Raw genomic sequence first — 19,797 nt, 5'->3', positions numbered from 1 at the left:
TCCTTGCTGTGGTTGATGGACATTTTGGGTAGTTTCCAGTTTCTTGGCTGTTACAAATAGTGCTGCCATGAATATTCTAGAACAAGTATTTTGTACATATTTCTGTGGACTTTCAGTAGAACTACAGATTCATAGTGCATTCCTAGGTTCAGCTTTAGCAGACATTCATTGCCAAATAGTTTTCCAAAGTGATTTGCACCAATTTATACTTGTACTAGCAATTGTTGGGAGTTTTAATATTGTAGTCAGTTTTACAACGATGTTGTCTCCTGTGTTATCTGTACTTTATTCCTATTTTCACATATTTGCAGGGTCTTCACACTTGTCATTTTAATTTTTAAATATTTTTATTTATTTATTTAGCTGCACCGGGTCTTAGTTGCAGCATGCGGGATCTTTACTTGCAACATGCAGGATAATTTTAGTTGTGGCATGCAAATTCTTAGTGGCGGCATGTGGGATCTAGTTCCCTGAGTAGCGATGGAACCTGGGTTCCCTGAATTGGGAGCACAGAGTCTTAGCCACTGGACCACCAGGGAAGTCCCCATGCTTGTAATTTTAAATACATTTGTAGAGAAGTAACAGTGACAGTGGGGAGGGCATGTAGCTCTCAGGACACGGCAAGTATAGGGGGAAGATAATTTAAATACCGAGGCCAAGCAGCTAATGAAAATGATTCAAGCTGCTGAGTGGAGAGGAGCTTGAGCCTGGTGGACAGACGCTACTCAGAAGTAACTGCCAGGAGAAAACAGAGGCTCAAAGTGAGTAAAACTTTTGACTTTTTAGAGAGAAGCCAGAAAGACAGATTTTTAAAATTTGGCAACTAATTGACAATTTTGGAAAACGTCCTACAGGCCAAACAAAACATCTGTCAGTGGGCCAGATGTTCAGCCCTCAAGTTTGTTTTCAACCTCTCCACTGGCCATAAGGGCTTGGCTTTCCGTCGGCGGGGGGGTGGGGTGGGGGGAAGTGTTTTATTTATACCAAGTCATCTCACTGGTTAAGAGTTTAATTTCCTCTGTGATCAAAAGGGTAAAATAAAAACCCATCCTTTTGTATGGTGATGGTCAATAAGATAATTTAGGAGCACTTTACAAAGTAAAGTACTCCCCCATCTCCTGAGTTCGACTTCCATTGTTATGCAGGTACCTCTCCACTTAAAGCAGTTGAGGAGTTTTCATAACCCTACGGTGCAGTTCAAGGTTCGAGTTTCCTATTCATACAAGTTTTTAGAAAGTCCTTTGAAAATGGGATCCTGCCGGGATGCAGAGGGTTAAGAGGAAATGGCCTATTAGGGTCTTGCTAATTCGAGAAGTCCAGGACCTCAAAAGTATCTAGAACAGTAAGAGCCAAGCCTCGAAAGGATGAACGACCATTAACCCGACGAAGGCCAGTAGGATCTTCGAGTAACTGCAGAGAAGAACCTAGAACCGGGAATTAGAGTCCGGTGTTACATCCCCTGGCCTTGGCCGAGGGCAGCACAGAAGACAACTCCGGGGCTCATTTGGACCAACCCAGGATACCCAGGTAAGGCGTGTCTTCAGGGCGCCGTTAGATGCCCGCTCGAAGTGAGGCGCGGCCGGCCGGGGGCGGTTCCTGTCCCGAGAAGCAAGCTGGAGGAATGACCTGCCCCGGAGGCGAAGTCTGCGCCCACCCGGGGTCTAGATTCCTAGATGGTGGGTCGCTCCTACACGTGCCGCGTCCGGGACCGCTGGGGAGCGGGCAGACACGACCGCGGAAAGTTGAACACTCGCGCGGCCGCCCGCGCGCTCCAGGCGCCCCCTCCCATCCCAGCGCCGCTCGCCTCTCGCCCCCCGCTCCCAGGCCGCGGCGGGACGCCCCCGCCCCCATCGCGGCGCGCAGTGCGCAGGCGCCTCCCCGTGGCTCCGGGCTGCGGGAGCGGGAGGAGGCGGCGGCGTGAGCGGCTTCGGCCTCGGCCGGAGACTGAGGCGAAGGCGGCGGCGAAAGAGGTGGAGGAGAGACGACGGTGGCGGCGAAGGCGATGGCGACGCGGGGCACATGAGGCGGCGGCCGGCGGGACGGGCCGAGGCCCGGTGGAGGAGGCGGCTCCGGGGGACCCCGCCGGCCGGTGAGGGGCGGCCGTAGGGCCGGCTGAGAGGCAGCGGGCCAGGGGCGGGGCCCGAGGGGAGGCGGGAGAACTTGTGAGGAGGCTGGAGAGGGGTCTGGGGCCCAGCGGAGAGTGCCGCGGGGGGCGAGGGGAGGGAGAGGACGCCACCCAGGGCTTCCCGCCGAGCCCCGAGGGGGCGTCGCGACCGGCTGTCCGCCGCTGACCCCGGCGCGCCCTCCCCCTTTGTCCCCGGGCGCGCGGTTCCCAAATTGGGAGGGAAAACGGCTCGGGGGTGGGCCCGGGCCGCGGCGGTCGCGCCGGGTGGGCGGGGAGCCCAGAGGACCTGGGCGCGCACTTCGGCGGTGCTCGCAACTCCTCGGGCGGTTAGGGGCGCAGGGCCGAGCCGGGGCGCTTCGCGGGCTGGTCTTTGTCTCCGGATGCTCGGCCCCTGACATCTCTCCGGGCGGCGTGCCGTTCGTCTGGCTCTTTCCTCGAACATCCCTGCCGGGACTTCTGTCTCCGCAAATGTTTGAGAGATGTAGTTCGCGGGCTTGGAAGTGAGGGGACCGGGGAATATGGTAATCGCCTCTCGGTTAACACGTTTTTGTTTTGTTTTGTTTTGTTTAAACTTAAAATGATTTTTTTCCCCCGCTTGGTGAAACTTTGAACGACCGGTATGTTGTGGTTTTTTTTTCCCCCCTTTCTGTCTCCAGATTCAAAATTACGGGAAGGCGCTAACGCTGTGATTGTGGCCAGTTGTGTGGTTGGCGGCTGCTGTTGGAGCTTTGAGTTGAAAAGATTTACGTGATTGTGTGGTTTAGAATTGTTTGTTCTTTTTTTCTTTTTTTTTTTTGCGACTGTTTCTAAGATTGGGATTACTTTTTCTTTGGGAAATGGGCGGATTTGATTTACCATTTGAAGGAATTTTTGTTCATTGAGAACCTGCAGTAGTACAGATTTCATTGTGCTCGCTCTTTACTTTGTTAGCATCAAGACTACTTTGTGGGATCGAATAAATCAAGTTACAATAAGTTCTGGATGAGCGTTATCTTGTATGCCTGATTAGTCTAAAAATTATCATACGTTCGTGTTGTATACACGTTCCAGTGAATATATGTGAAAGTGTTGTAGAAATCAAACTATATATGTGAGAAGAATTTTAATTCCCTTATCAACGGAGTACATTAACATCTGTAGGAAAAAAAGACGATGTAATTTAGGAATCAAATCCTGTACCCCCAAAGAGGGCTTTAGGTATCATTCAGAATAAGAACGCAGAAAAAGAAAACTTAACTCTTGAGCTCCTGACTAAAAGTATGTGAATTGTGATTATGTTTGCTTCGTTTGTGTGTGTTTATTTTTTGGATTTTACCATAGTTTTGTGTGTTGCAGTTGCTTTGGATTTCCTAAGTGCTATGTAATAGCAGAATTAAAGAAACATGAACTAAGTATTCTGGGTAAAAGGTAAAAAGCACTGGTAAACAAGTCTGTGTCTTAGTTTTCACCAGATCATTGTGAGCCGAGTGTTGTAGGAAAAGAACATTTTGAAGAGAATATATGGTAGTTATATGAAATTCTTCTTTTATTATTTGTCCTAATTTGTAAAGAATGGTTTGATACTATTTACTAATAAACTGTTGTGTCTTTTTCCCAAGCATTTCAAACATCCTTTCCAAATGTCAGTGTTCTTAACTTTAGGTTGTGTGACTTTTGAATTGGTTTTCTTTTTTTATTTATTTAGCTGCACTAGATCTTCCTTGCGGTGTGTGGGATCTAGTTCCCTGACCAGGTATCTAACCCAGGCCCCCCTCATTGGGAGCTCAGAGTCTTAGCCACTGGACCACCAGGGAAGTCCCTTAAATTGGTTTTCTACTTGTGCTAGCAGCCACAATGCTCTTAAAAAGGAGCGAAGGACTGAGTAACTTTCTATTCAGTCCTTGAAGGTAGAATTGAGTTTCAGCCTTTAATTGAAAAGGTTTAAGAAGTTAACATATTTTAGCATAATAATCTTATTTATAAATGCTGCTGTCCCTTACTAATTTTTATTATTTCATATCTGTATAAATTAGCCAAGTGAAAGGATTCTGGGTAGGTCTCTGATTAACTACTCCTTTCCTCACCGCCACCTTCAGGATTTACCTATCAATTCATTAATTGGGATCTTAGACTACAAAATAGATAATTAAAATTCAGAGCATCTTTTTCTCAATAAATACCTAGTTCCATGATTTTATTCAGTGCAAAGTGGTGAGTTCCAAAAAAGTTGAAACTTTTTTTTTAAGTTCACATTTCGAAGTAAATGAAGTGTTTTCTTTTGTATTTTGTTTTTTTAAATATTAATTTGGATAGTTGAATGCAGGTGGAAGTATCGTTACTTATTTCTGAACTTGTGCTTTTTTTTGTGGCATAGAAGTATGTGTGGCTCCTATCCAAAATACCCAGCAAAAATTTAGGTAAAGATAGGATGGAGTTACTTTTTTTTTTCTTTTGGGGACCATTTCTTTGAGAATACATATAAGATAGGTTTTAGCCCATACCATTAACCTGAAACTTACATGTAGAAAACAGTTTTGAGCTGTTATCAGCAAAGTGTGAGCAGTTTTTCTTTTTTTTTTTTTTTTTCAGCAGTTGTTTTTCAAGCATAATACTGCAGCTGATGAATTTAGTTTATGTGGAAGTAAGGACCTATTTGGTTAAGTTTGAGCACTGCCATTTTCTACAGCTGTCAGGAATGAATGATCAGTCATCCTGGCTGGCGTATGGTAGAGAACACTTGGGTTTATCATTCAGGTCAATAAAGTGTTGCCCAATGAGGTTTTTTTTTTTTTCCCCTAAAGACAAGGATGAGATCTTTATTTCTGTAGAATGAGTAGAACTCTTAGTTAAAGCCTGTTCTGTAAGGCTGTATTGCTGTGACACTAGCAGAATTTGGACAAAAGTGTTCTGGTGCCCGTTTATTTAGTGAAGTTCTCTTCAGTTGTGTACCTATGGTAAACCCTGAACTAGATGCTGAAGATTCAAAGATGATGTTGTGTGGATTTTGCTCTCAAAATGCTTAGCGTTTAACATGCTAAAAAAGTTTAGCAATCTGGAAATTATGTAAAATCTTTGAAACAAAAAAATGTATAGGATTTCAGAGGTTTTGTTTTTTCTCTATAGAGATGGAATCAACTTCACATGCTATTTTCATCTAAATTGTAGTTAAGTCTCAAATGGTCATAAATATTTTCAGCTACATCTTTGAGGGATTTATCAGGTTTGATGGAATTTATTGTTACTTAACCAAGTTACAACATTCTTTTTGGGAACCTTCCGAGTGAAGTGGGTCTGGACTCTTGTCTATTTTTAGGGAATTCCCCTTTACTCATTCTTGGACCTTAGATTCCTAATTGCCCACCTAGAGTAGGTGTTTATTTGGATTAGAAAATTTCCTTCCTGAAATAGTTTCTTCTCTTAGTTTTCTAATTTTCCTTCCCTGCTGTCTGGCTATTCCTTCAGGTTTCCCCCCACCCAGATCTTTAATTGATGGTCTCTTTCAAGCAAGTCTTGGTCCTTAGTCTGCCTCCGTTCTCTAATCTTAGCCATTCTGTGCCTTCAGTTACCACATATATTTTGGGTTTTTTTTTTAATAGTTTATTTTTATTTATTTGGCTGTGCCAAGTCTTAGTTGTGGCACACAGAATCTTAGCTGCAGCATGGGAAACTCTTAATTATAGCATGTGGGATCTAGTTCCCTGACCAGGGATCAAACCTGGGCCCCCTGCATGGGGAGTATGGAGTCTTAGCCACTGGACCACCAGGGAAGTCCCACCATATATTTTTAATACAACCAATTTTTTATCTATATTTCAGACCCCTTTTCTGATCCCAGCTGTCTGCTCAGTCAGCATCTCCACTTAGATACTCAGGTAGTTTGAATTGAGTTGCCCAGAGTGAACTTCTGGTCTTGGTTCCAAACCTACACCTTCTTCACTGTACCCTATTTCATTAAGTGGCTCTGTCAACAACTTACTGAAGCTAGGTTCTTGCAGTTTTCTTTCCACCTCTAATTTCCCCATCCTAGCCTTGGCCATCTTTTCCTAAGACAATTATTATAGTCAATTTTAAATGGTCTTTCCTTGTTTTTTTCACTCCTGTTTAAAAAAGTAAAAAATGCAGTATTACCAGTATAGTTGAAGTCTTCTGTTTTCTTACCTGATTGCACCTCCTCTCCCCTGACAACCACTGTTGTAGGCCTCCTAACCAGAGGTAATCACCAACCTGAATTTATTATTCGCTTGTGTTTCTTCATACTTTTACTATGTATGTATATACTTCTAAGCAGTATACTCTCATCTACTCCTCTCACATCAGCTAAAATTGTCTTTGAAAAGCAAATATAATCGAGTCACTTATCTGAAAACTTCTGTTGTTCTCCCTTTAAAGCCTACAGTCTTCATTTTTAACAGGGTGTGATCTGGCCTTGCTACTTCTCCAGCATCATTTATTTTTACTTGCTTTCTTGTAGTATATGGTCTAGCTATACAGATCTTTCCCCCCCCTTCACTGAAGCTTCAGAGCTCACCCAACAGCTACATGCTTTAGCTAATCTGTCTGCCTGGAAGGCAGCTCTTCATTCTTCAGAACTTGCTTAAATATCACTTCTGCAGAAAAACTTTCACTGTGTGCTGTGCTGTGCTTAGTCGCTCAGTCATGTCCGACTCTGCGACCCCTTGGACTGTAGCCCTCCAGGCTCCTCTGTCCATGGGGATTCTCCAGACAAGAATACTGGAGTGGATTGCCATGCCCTCCTCCAGGCGATCTTCCCAACCCAGGGATCGAATCCAGGTCTCCCACATTGCAGGTGGATTCTTTACTGTCTGAGTCACCAGGGAAGCCCATATTAGATTAGACTGTCTTATAGCATCTTGCACTTCCCTTCTGTAGGATAGATCACCATTTTAATTAGTTTAATTATTTGTATAGTACCTATTTCATCATTAGACTATACTTTTTTTTTTTGTCATGCCTCCTGGCTTGAGGGATTTTAGTTCCTTGACCAGGAATTGAACTCAGGCCCCAGCAGTAAAAGTTCAGAGTCCTAACCACTGGACTGCCAGGGGGTTCCTAGACTATACTTTGGTGCCATAAAGTCAAGAGAAATGTCTGTCTTGGATGGCTGGTATCCCTAGCACCTAGCTCATAGTTCATTTATGTATTCAACAATTATTTGGATGTTTACTAATTTCTTTTTTATTTGTAGTTACTGGTGGCAATGAAGTAAGTTCTGTCAGTTTTTGTTCTATTATTATAGAAGTCTTATTATTGTATTTTTTTTTTTTTTTTGCATTTTTGGTCTCATATGCCAATACAGTGCTAGATTTTTAGTAAATACCTACTGATGTAAATTTACTTGTATCCATGGCCTGATCAGTCTTAAGTGGTTTTAATAAACCAAAATACTATGATCACCTATGGTGTAATATACATAGTGGAGACTCTTGCCTCACAGGAAGATAATCACAGCTAGGCTTAGGCAGGTTGTCAGATGGAATAAAGAAATTGAAGATTAGTTTTTTCTTTTTTTTAAAACATAGTTTATTTATTTATTTGACTGTACCAGGTCTTAGTTGCAGCATGCAAGATCTTTAGTTGCAGCACGCGAAATCTAGTTCCCTCACCAGGGATGTAACCCGGGGCTTTGTGTTGGGAACTCGGAGTCGCAGCCACTGGGACCACCAGGGAAGTCCTGAGATTAGTTTTTTTTTTTTTTTAAACATAGTTTATCTATGTAAAAAGTTCTGATTTTGATTTCTTCCCGTTTGCTGGACCAAGACTCAGTATAAATAATGTCCTAAGAAACTTGGACATGTTATGTGATTATACATTAAGGCTGGCACTGATAGTTTTATACTTGAATATTTCACTTCACTGAATTTAAAAAAAATTTTTTTAAATAGGTAATTACATAGTACAAAATCAAAGGTGTGAGAGGATTTACAGTGAAAAACAAGCCTTCCTCTGTTCTCTTCTCAGTTACTCAGATTTCTTCTTTCTGCTGAAGCGATTACTGCTTGCTTTTTTTGTGTGTGAATTCTTTCAGAGATATCCATACACTCAGTATCCCCTCCCCAAATAGCATACTCTACACACTGTTCTGTATCCTGCATTTTTCACTCATATATCTTAGTTTGTTTCTTATTATTACCGATACAGCTGACTCTTTTTTTCGCTACTAGATGTGCTGTAATTTGTTTATGGAGTCTCTTACTGATAGCCTTTACATTGTTTCCAGCCCGTTACCAACAGTAGTGCAGTGCAATATTTTGCAATATTTTGTATATCCGAACATTTCATTAGATAAATGTTGAGCACTGGAATTGCTTGCTGGATCAGAAAGTATGTGCATTTTCAATTTTAATGGATATTCCACTTTGTTTTTTTTTTTTTTTTTTTATTATCCACTTTGTTTTTTATAGAAGCTTACCATTTTACCTCACTTCTAGTAAAGCACAAAGAATGCCTTTTTATGGGCTTCTCTGGTGACTCAGTCGGTAAAGAATCTATGTACAATTCAGGACACCTGGGTTCGATCCCTGGGTTGGGAAGATCCCCTGGAGGAGGGCATGGCAACCCACTGCAGTATTCTTGCCTGCAGAATCCCCATGGACAGAGGAACCTGGCAGGCTGCAGTCCATGGGGTGACAAAGAGTCAAACACGACTGAGCCACTAAGCGTGCACACACCTTATCAGTGATCTGTTATCAATTTAAAATTTTTTTCCAATTGGACAAGTGAAAAGTAGTATATTGGTACAGTTTTAATTGTAAATCCTAATTACAAGTGATATTGAATATCTTTTCATGCCATATTATTAAAAGCCATTTACGTTTCTTTTTCTGAGGATTGTCTCTTCATTGCAGATTTTTTTTTTAATTCAAGTGTTGTTGATTTACAATGTTGTGTTAGTCTCTAGTGTACAGCAAAGTGATTCAGATATATGTGTATGTGTGTTCTTTTTCAGATACTTTTCCGTTATGGTTTATCATAGGGTGTTGAATATAGTTCCTTGTACTGTACAGTAGGACCTTGCTGTTTATCTGTTTTATATATAGTAGTTAGTATCTGCTAATCTGAAACTCCTAATTTATCTCCCCTCCCTTTTCCCCTTCGTAAGCATAAGTTTGTTTTCTGTATCTGCATTGCATATTTCTATTGAGGTTGGTTGTTTTTTTTTTTTTTTAATCTGTTGGAGCTCTTTATGTGTTAGAGAATTTAGCCTTTTAAGAATTGCAAATAATTTTAAGCATTTAGTATGTCTTTTGAGTTCTGTATAGTGTTTTCTAGCTTTCTAGAATTTATATTTAATATTAAATTTGTCAATTCTTTCATTTGATGTCTCAGTTGTTTCATTTTAGAAAAGTCTTCACTAAGCTTATTAAGAAAAAATGAGCTTATTCATCTAGCTTATTGCTTTGCTTTCAATTTGAAATCTTTTATCTATTTGGAACCTAAAGATCAAACTTTTATGTTTAATTTTTTCAGGATAGCTACCAGTAGTAGTTCAATATCATTTATTGAATGTTCCATCTTTTTCCTGTTAGTTTGAAATGCCACCTGTATCATACATTTTCTCAGATGTATTTAGGTCTTCTGAGCTTTATTCTGTTCCAGTCTTCTAATCATTTTGCCAATTCCATCTTAAGTTATAATAACTTCATAATATATATCTAGAGAAACTTGTGTGCCCTTGTTTCTCTTTCTGAAATTTCCCAACCATTCTTACTATTACTGTGAGTTTTGTAACATTTTCACATGCCAAGCAAACATTTAATAGAATTCATAATGGACACTGGAACGTTTTTGGTGGCTGTTTTAATAATCATTTTCTCAAATAAAGGTAGCTCCAATTATTCGGTATCAGACACTCACAACCAGCAGGTAGCAATGGCACAGTGCCAACAACTGCGTTTCAAGGAAGTATTGAGGATGTTAATTTTCTGTGTTGCTTCTGGACCACTTTAGAGTGCCTCTCTAAAGAAATGAGAAGAGCAGCATTATGATACTAACTGCTATATAAGATACGTCAGAGAACTAATAACTTTTGATATATCCTTGCAAATTAAGAATTACCCTGTTGTCTCATCATCCTATATTTTGCTCTAGGGTGAAATTTTATATAAGTTCTTTCCTGGTTCCCTTTATGCAGGAGCAGTGTAGTAATTGTATCAAAGATTCTATGAGATAGTTAACTTTTCTGTGATATATTCATTATTTAATTAGGTCCTTATGAATGTAAAATATGTATGTATGCAAGTATTATGAAATTTGTACCCTGACCTATTTTTTAAAATTTCTCTTGGGGCTTTTCTTGCATACGAAAGCTTTGCCAGCATCATTATTACATGTTTATTGTAGAAAATACTGAAAAGCAAATAATACAGAAATCATCAGATATCCATCCATGTTTCTATTCATATATTATTGTGAATTTTTTTTGTTTTATTTTTTTTTGTTTCTCTACTACATATGAGCATTTTCCCACACAATGAAACATTTTTAAAAAGCAGATCGCAAATTCGCAGGCTTTATTCAGCTAATAAGTATCTGGCTCGGTATTACTTTATTTATTTTTCTTATTAGTTGCCAACATGAAAAAAGGGGAAAAAAGAGACAGGTAGAAGTGCAAATTGATAAACCCCCTTAGGAAAAGAACTAATCTACTAAGGCTGACATATGTGGACCAAACAACTAGCAATTCTGGGTCTAGGCATTCAACAGAAACATACATATATTCACTGGAAGACACATTTGGTATGTTCACAGTAGCATTATGCATAGTAGCTTCAAACTGGAGGCTACTCAAATACCCATCAGCAGTAGAATGGATAGATTGTGATATATACACACAATGGTGAAATAATAAAGCAAAGAAAGTGAGTAGACTAGAGCTAAATGCAACAAGATTGGTGAATTCATTCTGTGAGTCCATTTATGTAAAGGTCAAGGACAGGTTAAACCAGTGAGTCTCGGTGTGGTATAATATTTTTTCCCAAGGGGCATTTGATAATGTCTGGAGACATCTTTGGTTGTCACAGCTGGAAGAGGCCAGGAACACTGCAATCCATTCTGCAATGCATAGAACCATCTCCCATAACAAAGTATTACCCAGTCTGTCAATAATGATTTCTCTTAGGTAGGAAGGGGGCATAATTATGGCTGGTAATGCTTTGTTCTTGATTTCAGTGCTGGTTACATGGTTATGTGAAAATTCATTGAGCTGCATAGTTCTGTTTGTGTATCTTTCTGTGCTTCCCTGATAGCTCAATTGGTAAAGAATCCGCCTGCAATGCAGGAGACCCCGGTTCCACTCCAGTATTCTTGGGCTTCCCTTGTGGCTCAGCTGATAAGGAATCCACCTGCAATGTGGGACACCTGGGTTCGATTCCTGGGTTGGGAAGATCCCCTGGAGACGGGAAAGGCTACCCAGTATCCTCCAGTATCCTGGCCTGGAGAATTCCGTGGACTATATAGTCCGTGGAGTTGCGAAGAGTCGGACACAACTGAACGACTTCCACTTTCACCTTTCTGTAGGTATTTTATACTTCAGTCAAAAAATTATCCCCAAGTCAGACTTCACATAAAAATCCAGGTTAAAGACTTCTTTTGAAAGCTGTGACAATCTGATGACTCCAAAGGCTGGAGCTGATAAGCAGTAGCCCCTTTAGTTGGTCCTTATGTTGTCCAGGCCCCGCTGTTCTGTTTGTTACTTGTATCACTTACTGGTATTTAGCCATACAGAAAGTGTCTTAAACGGCTTTTCTGAGGTATAATTCACACACTATACAGTTCACCTGTTTAAAATGTACTTCAGTATTTTTAGTAGACTCACTGGGTTGTGTAGCTTTCACCACAGTTTAATTTTAGAATATTTTCATTCCCTTCAAAAGAAACCCTGTACCTGTTACCAGTTACTCTCTACTCCTCCCCATCCTTCTCAGTCCTAGGCAACCACTGATGTACTTTTTGTCCCTGTATAGTTGTATGAATTTTGTAATCTCTGTCCTAAAGCAAGATTTTTGGAAGGACTGATGTTGAAGCTGAAACTCCAATATTTTGGCCACCTGATGGGAAGAGCTGACTCGTTGGAAAAGACCCTGATGCTGGGGAAGATTGAAGGCAGGAGGAGAAGGGGGCGACAGAGGATGAGATGGTTGGGTGGCATCACTGACTCAATGGACATGAGTTTGAGTAAGCTCCAGGAGTTGGTGATGAACAGGGAGGCCTGGTGTACTGCAGTCCATGGGGTCGCAAAGAGTCGGACACGATTGAGCGACTGAATTGAGCTAAAAACAAGATTTATAATGGTTGTGCAATATTTCCTCATAGAGATTATATCATAAATTACATAAAATTCTTCTTTTATAGGGCATTTGTTTAAGTTAAATTACTATGTGTTACTGATTAAAGGACATAAAACATTTTAAAATTTCTGGTGAATATTATCATAATACCTTCCAAAAAGGTTGTACCAGTCCAGCTTCACCATCACTGCATGATAATGCTTTTTGCAAATTTTGTATTGTGACCCTAGTCATATCAGAAATGTTATATGTTTCTTTATTTTTCCCTAGACATGTCATTTTCCTAGACTGTTTGTTGTTCATTTGATTTGACCTAAGCTTTAAGCTGTTTTGGACTAGTGCACCAATACTGCTCTTTTTTACATGAAGACAGTACCACTTACGATGCACTGTGAATGAACATATTATCCCAGGTTCCCCGTACTACTCCAGCTGGTTCCTGAAGGCTCTTACATTCAAATATAATGGCTTTTTGCCAGCACAAATTGACACTTCAACCCACAGTGGTGTATTTTGTTTCCTTGTTAGTTAACAGGCCAAGATACTTTCTCTCCTTTATTTTATAATTTGACTTACAACAAATTTTAAATATTTCTTTTTCAAATATGGTTCATAGCCAAGAGCTCTTTTGAAAAACACGTTGTTTTCCTGTTTGTGATACATAGATTACTGTTTGTAATACATAGATTAAAGCTCCCATAATGCTTTTGCTGAGAAATTGTCACTAGCTAGTTATTAAATATCTATTATCACTCATGCAGAATTAACTTCCATTTAAAATGTTCCAGTTAAACAAAACTTCATTGTAAACCCTTTAATTGATTCCTTGTGTCTGCACATAAAGCAGTCTCATTCAGGAGTGTGAATCACTAGCACAGTTGTTAGTGGATCACTCAGCTCATAATCTGGGAGGCCCAGATAGTTAATACTTGAGAATCATGGTGAGTCAATATGGAAATTTTTCAGTTTAGTCCAACCATGGATTTTCTGGGATGACTGTTTGGAAAATGCCTTTTTGAAAATTTGATGTCTTAATATTATTCAATTTCACTGCTTGTTACTTTGCTTCTTTCCTGTCCCTGGAGTTCTGAATTCCACAGAATTTATTGGTTGTTTTGTGAAAAGTGCTCTACCTGAGTTGATTTTCATCAACTGTTAATGGAAAGGACCTTAGTAATGATCTGATGTGATATTTTTCACTTAATTCACAAATGAAAAAGTGGAAAGAAATATTTATTCCTGAAGTGCCTGTTAGAATCTCTTGGCTCTCAGGTCAGTGCTTACTCTCAGTTTCATAAAAGTCAAGGTTAGAATCACTTTACTTCCCTGGTGGCTCAGACGGTAAAGCATCTACCTACAATGTAGGAGACCTGTGGGTTCCATCCCTGGGTTGGGAAGATCCCCCGGAGAAGGAAATGGCAACCCACTCCAGTACTCTTGCTATTAGTTCGTCCTAGATTTTTGTTTAGAAAAGGAATTAAGGTTTTTAAGTGAAAGTGTTAGTTGTTCAGTCATGTCCAACTCTATGATCCAATGGTCGGTAGCCCACCAGGCTCCTCTGTCTATGGGATTCTCCAGGCAAGAATACTGGGGTGAGTAGCCGTTCCCTTCTCCAGGCTATCTTCCCAACCCAGGGATTGAACCTGGGTCTCCTGCATTGCAGGCAGATTCTTCGGAGCCACCAGAGAAGCCCAAGTTTTTTTAAATTAGAAGGAGATTAGGACTCCCCTGGTGATCCAGTGGCTAAGACTCTGCACTCCCAACACGAGGGGCCCCAGGTTTGATCCCTGGTCAGGGAACTAGATCCCACATGCCGCAGTTAAGACCCAGATTAGTTAAATAAATATTAAAAAAAAAAAAAGGAGGTTAAAACTGGGCTCTGACCCAACTTGATTGTGCATTTGCAAGACATTTAAAATGGCACTACTTATTTTAACTTTTTAAATTTCCTGGTTATTTCAGTTTACTGAGCATTTAAAAACTGACAAGGGAAAAGTTATATACTTTTTTAGTTCATCTCAATCCCTTGGGAGTTTTTTTCCCCCTCTACATGAGTCAATGAGAAACTTTCCCAAAGAAATATATAAAATTGATATTTTTGGATTAATGGTGTTTTTGTGACCAACATTATAGTAAAGAGATTGTAATGGAAAAAATGAGTCAAAGTGAAGCATTTCCCTGTAGAGTCACTGAGCTATAAAAATGTTTAAACTTTAACAGATGATTCCAGTTATTTCTTCTAGTCTTTTGTTGTATAGCACATATAACACTGAATAACTCTTTATATATATATATATATATAATTTTATTTATTTGGCTGCACCAAGTCTTAATTGTGGCATATAGAATCTAGTCCCCTGGACAGGGATTGAACCTGGGCCCCCTGCATTGGGAGCTTGGAGTGTTAGCCACTGGACCACCAGGGATGTTCGTAAATACCTCGTGAATATAACTGTAGTTTTATTAAGTGTTTGTAATTTCTTATAAACTATTAATACTTTATTGCAAGCTTCTTGATGGTAGTAAATACTAATTGCATGAGTGAATTTTAGTTTTTTTTTTTTTTTTTTTTACTTTTTCATTGTGGTAAAATATCCATAACATGAAGTTTACCATAGGTCTGTAGCATTAAGTACATTTACGTTGTTGTGCAGCAATCATCTACATCTGTCTCCAGAACTTTATCTTCCCAACTGAAACTCACTTCCCATTAAATGCTAACTCCCCATTCCTTCCAGCCCCTGGCAATCACCAGTCTACTTTCTCTATGAATTTGACTATTCTACGGCCCTTTTGTGAGTAGAAACGTGTAATATTTGTCCTCTTGTGACTGACATCTTTCACTTAGCCAGCTGTCTACAAGGTTCATCAGCATTGCAGCATGTGTCAGAATTTCCTTACTTTTAAGGCTGAATAACATTGTGGGTGTATACCATATTTTGTTTATTTGTTAGTGGATACTGTGTTGCTTCTGCTTTTTGGCTGTTGTGGATAATATACTGTGAACATGGGTGTACAAATACCTGTTTGCATCCCTGCTTTCATTTCTTTTTAGGTAGACATCCAGAAGTAGGATTTCTGGATCATATGATACTTCTGTATATAATATATTAAGAAAATCATAACCATAACATTTTCTGCAGCAGCTGCACCATTTTACATTCCCAGCAGTGCACAACAGTGATTCCAGTTTCTTCATAACCTTTTCAGCTCTTGTTTCATTTCTTTTAATAGTACCCATCCTTTTGGGTATGAAATGGTACCTCACTATGCATTTTTTGTCTCCTTTGCATTTCCCTAATGATTAATGACAGTTTAAAACTTCATATAATTTAAACAAAGATTAACCCAAGCCTTGTTTGTTTAAAAATGCATTAGAATCATTGGTAAGGGGGTGAGGAAAACAGCATTCTCATATCCTTGATAGTGGAAATATAAACAAACAGGTACTGGCTTTTTGGAGGGGTCATTTGGTAATACATACTAAAAATTTTTGGAGAGATAATGCATTTAAAAAAACTGACTTTTTCTTAATAACACACACACAAAGTTTTTCACAATTTATACAACTTTGTACAAATTTCTTTTGTACAAAGAAGTTCTTTTATAAATTTATCCTCAATCTGTAATTGGAGATGTGCTTCCCTTTAGCTCATATGGTAAAGAATCTGCCTGGCATGCAGGAGACCTGGTTCAGTCCCTGGGTCAGGAAGATTCCCTGGAGATGGAAATGGCAACCAACTCCAGAATTCTTCCCCGGAGAATTCCATGGACAGAGGAGCCTGACGGGCTATAGCCCATGGGTTCACAAAGAGTCGGACATGACGAAACGACTGACACACACACACACACACACACACACACACGGTTTTAAGTATTATCACAAATCATTGTAAACAACTTAAACGTTTAACCGTAGATGTGTTAAATTCTGATTCAGTACGCCTGGGAGTGGGACTTGGGTAAGTAGGACCTGGGAATTGGCATTTTCAGCACGCACGCTGGATAATTCTGACGCAGGTGGTCTGTGGACCACATTTGAGGAACGTTTACTCATCACATGCTTTGCTTTCAGGTTTAACGGTGTGCTCAGCCCCTCTGCAGACTGGTCTCTGACCTCCCTGTTCAGCCTTCTTTGCAGCTATTTCTCAAACATCTTCTGTCATGTTCCAGTCTAAGAGCCTTGTGTCACTTTTCACTCACATCATGTTCTCCAGCTGCCTGCCCCACCCCAGCTCTGCCTGGTGAAACCATACCCATTCTTCAGAGACCCACTTGTCTTCTGCAGCAGGCTTAAACTTTTTTTTCCAGCTTTATTGCAGTATAATTGACAGCTTATACTTTTTAATCTATAGGAATTAGTCTCTTTTCCTTCTCTGAGTATTTTCACATTTTGTACTTCTATTCCATTCATTGTATTCTGCCCTGAAATGATTGTGTTAGTGGACAGTGGACATATTTTATATTTTCTGCCTCCTATAAATTGATTTAGATCTTCTGTTAAATGAGATAATATAAACATAAATATAAATATAAACATATATTGAGTTATATATGAGGGCTCAGAGGATTTTTAGAAGCACGGACTTTCCTCTCAAGAAACTAATATTCCAACAGAAGAGACTGACACCACTAACCTCAGTTTACTAGATTAAGTCCTGATATTGGTGGAATAAAAATTTATTATGGACTTTCTGAGGAGGAGATTAAATGAGGAGGTCTAGAAGACTTGAAGTGACCTTTAGGCTAGATCCTAAAGGATAAAAAATTTTCCCAAGTAGGAAATTGTGGAAAGACCATATTAAGTGTAGGAAAATCAATGAGCAGAGATTCAAATTTATTAAATCTCTCAGTTAATAGTTTTTCTAAGTGCCAGGGTTATAAGAACAAAGTCTTTATTTAATTTGAGGTGACAGATAATGAACAAGTTAACAAATAAGTGTTTGAGGTAGTATTGAGTGCTCTAAAGAAAAAAAGGCAGAGAGGATGAAAGATTTTATTTAAGTTTTTTTAACTTTAAAAAGTTTACAAAAGATTTATTTAAGAATCTCAAGCAAACTTTATTCTCCAGGACATGGAATGTTTTTTGGGGTGTTTTCTTCAAAAAGACAATATATTCCTTTGGTTCACAAAATAAGACTATAAAAAGATATATAATAAAAGTATTAATTCTATCCCATCCCTCTTTGTCTCCTCCTCCACTTGTATTCATTATAAAGAAAGGTATCCTTGTGTTTCCTTATAGAAATATAAGCAAAAAACACAGATTGATATTTTTTCTCTTTATAGAAAAGATGTATACATATATACACATATACATTGCTGTTTTCACTGTTTGAATGTCTTGAATATCTTTTCTCATGTTTTACAGCCACGTGGTATTCTGTTGTGTAAATAGGCCATGGTGCATTTAACCATTCCCTTGACAGTGGACACTGAGTTACATAGAAACAGTGTTCTACTTTGATCATTCCCAAAAGTGAAGTTACTGGGTCAAAGGATACAGATTCATGTATAATTTTGTAGGTATTAGCAAATTGCCCTCCCATCAGCAGTATTTGAAAAGGTCTGTTTTCCATAACCTCTCCCACTTCAGGATTTTTGCCAGTGTGATAGGAGAATTGTATCTCAGCTTCTGCTGCTAAGTCACTTCAGTCGTGTCTGACTCTGTGCGACCTCATAGATGGCAGCCCACCAGGCTCCTCCGTCCATGGGATTCTCCAGGCAAGAACACTGGAGTGGGTTGCCATTTCCTTCTCCAATGCATGAAAGTGAAAGGTGCAAGTGAAGTCGCTCAGTCGTATCCAACTCTCAGTGACCCCATGGGCTGCAGCCCACCAGGCTCCTCCATTCATGGGATTTTCCAAGCAAGAGTACTGGAGTGGGTTGCCATTGCCTTCTCCATTGTATCTCAGAGTAGTTTATTATTGAGATGTAATTTATATACCCTAAGATTTTTTCTTTTACAGTATACAAGTCGGGGGTTTTAGTATATTCACAGGGTTGTGTGACCACCACCATTGTCTTAATTCCATTTTCATTATCCCCAAAAGATAGCCTATACCATTAACAGTCACAATCCATTTCCTATAGGCCCTGAAGTGAAGCTCAGTTGTGTCCGACTCTTTGCAACCCCATGAACTATATAGTCCGTGGAATTCTCTAGGCCAGGATACTGGAGTGGGTAGCCTTTCCCTTCTCCAGGGGATCTTCCCAACCTAGGGATCGAACCCAGGTCTCCTGCGTTGCAGGCAGATTCTTTACCAGCTGAGCCAGAAGGGAAGCCCATAGGCCCTAACCACTAACTAACCTGTCTCTGTGTTTTGCTTATTCTAGACAGTTCATATAAATAGAGTCATACAGTTGGTGGCTTTTGTGTCAGACTTCTTTCACTTAGCATTATGTTTTCAAGGTTCATCCATGTTGTGCCTTTTTTAAGGGGAATTTGTGTTTTTCTTTCTGTGTAATGTCTGTTTTGAACTCTTCATATACTAGAGATTAGCTCTTTGCGTATAAAAGAATTACTGAAACCTCTTTCTCCAGTTCATTGTTTTCCAGTATTGTTTAAATTGTTTTTCCTTTTATCCATGGAGACACTTTTTATTTTTTTGCACTCAGATTCATCTTTTCTTCCCGTGTCCAGAGTTATAACAGATATCAACTATGTTTTATTCCAATACTTTAAAAAATCCATCTTGGCCCCACTGATTTGAGGGGCCACTTTCATTAGTGGCTTTTCAGCAAAGGAGTAACACATCCATTTTAGAGAATTCTAGTGGAGATGCAGGAAAAAGGCTAAAGAAGGGAGAAGGGAGAGTGGGTATTCATTTATATCCTTTCAAGATTTTTTTTTCTTTCTTTTAACTTTTTTTCTTCTAGGGTTTTGTAATTTTATTTTATTGTTTATTGCATAAATTTTATTTGTTTTCACAGTATTGTGATAATATTGTCCTGAGTCCTATATTTCCAGTTAATACATCAGGGACATTTTTATTGAACAGATATTTATTGAGAGGGACTTCCCCAGTGGCACAGTGGTAAAGAATCTGCCTGCCAGTGCAGGAGACTTAAGAGACATGAATTCAATCCCTGGGTAACCCTGGGTCAGGAAGATCCCCTGGAGTAGGAAATGGCAACCCACTTCAGTATTCTTATCTGGAAAATTCCATGGATAGAGGAGCCTGGCGGGCTACAGTCCATGGGGTCACAGAGTTGGACACAACTTAGCGAACACGCCTTAGTGACTGAGCACAATTTATTGAAAACCTACTACCTTTTGTCAGGCTGTGGGGTTTTAGGTATTGGGGATAAAAGAACAAAAGCCTGCCTTCAGGGAGTTTACCTTCTATAAACAAATTGTAAAATAAAAATTATGTGAGGGGTAAG

General features: G+C 39.6%; 1 protein-coding gene across 4 annotated transcripts in view; it reads left to right on the top strand.

The window, feature by feature from the left end:
- Window positions 1-1,077: 1,077 nt before the first annotated feature.
- GJC1 (gap junction protein gamma 1) overlaps window positions 1,078-19,797 on the top strand; it is a 31,340-nt gene continuing 12,620 nt past the window's right edge. Inside the window, exon 1 of one of the 4 annotated variants that reach the window (XM_043904851.1) lies at window positions 1,078-1,527. The gene's annotated coding sequence lies outside the window, so the exon portion shown is untranslated. Of the gene's footprint in view, window positions 1,528-1,656; window positions 2,090-2,220; window positions 2,743-19,797 lie in introns of those variants that run through there. The other 3 variants (XM_043904849.1, XM_043904850.1, XM_043904852.1) reach the window with 3 other exon arrangements.

The sequence above is a fragment of the Cervus elaphus genome, chromosome 5, assembly GCF_910594005.1.
Source record: "Cervus elaphus chromosome 5, mCerEla1.1, whole genome shotgun sequence".
Taxonomy (NCBI): Eukaryota; Metazoa; Chordata; class Mammalia; order Artiodactyla; family Cervidae; genus Cervus; species Cervus elaphus.
The sequence above is the reverse complement of the archived record's forward strand: the minus strand, read 5'-3'. Positions and strand labels throughout refer to the sequence as shown.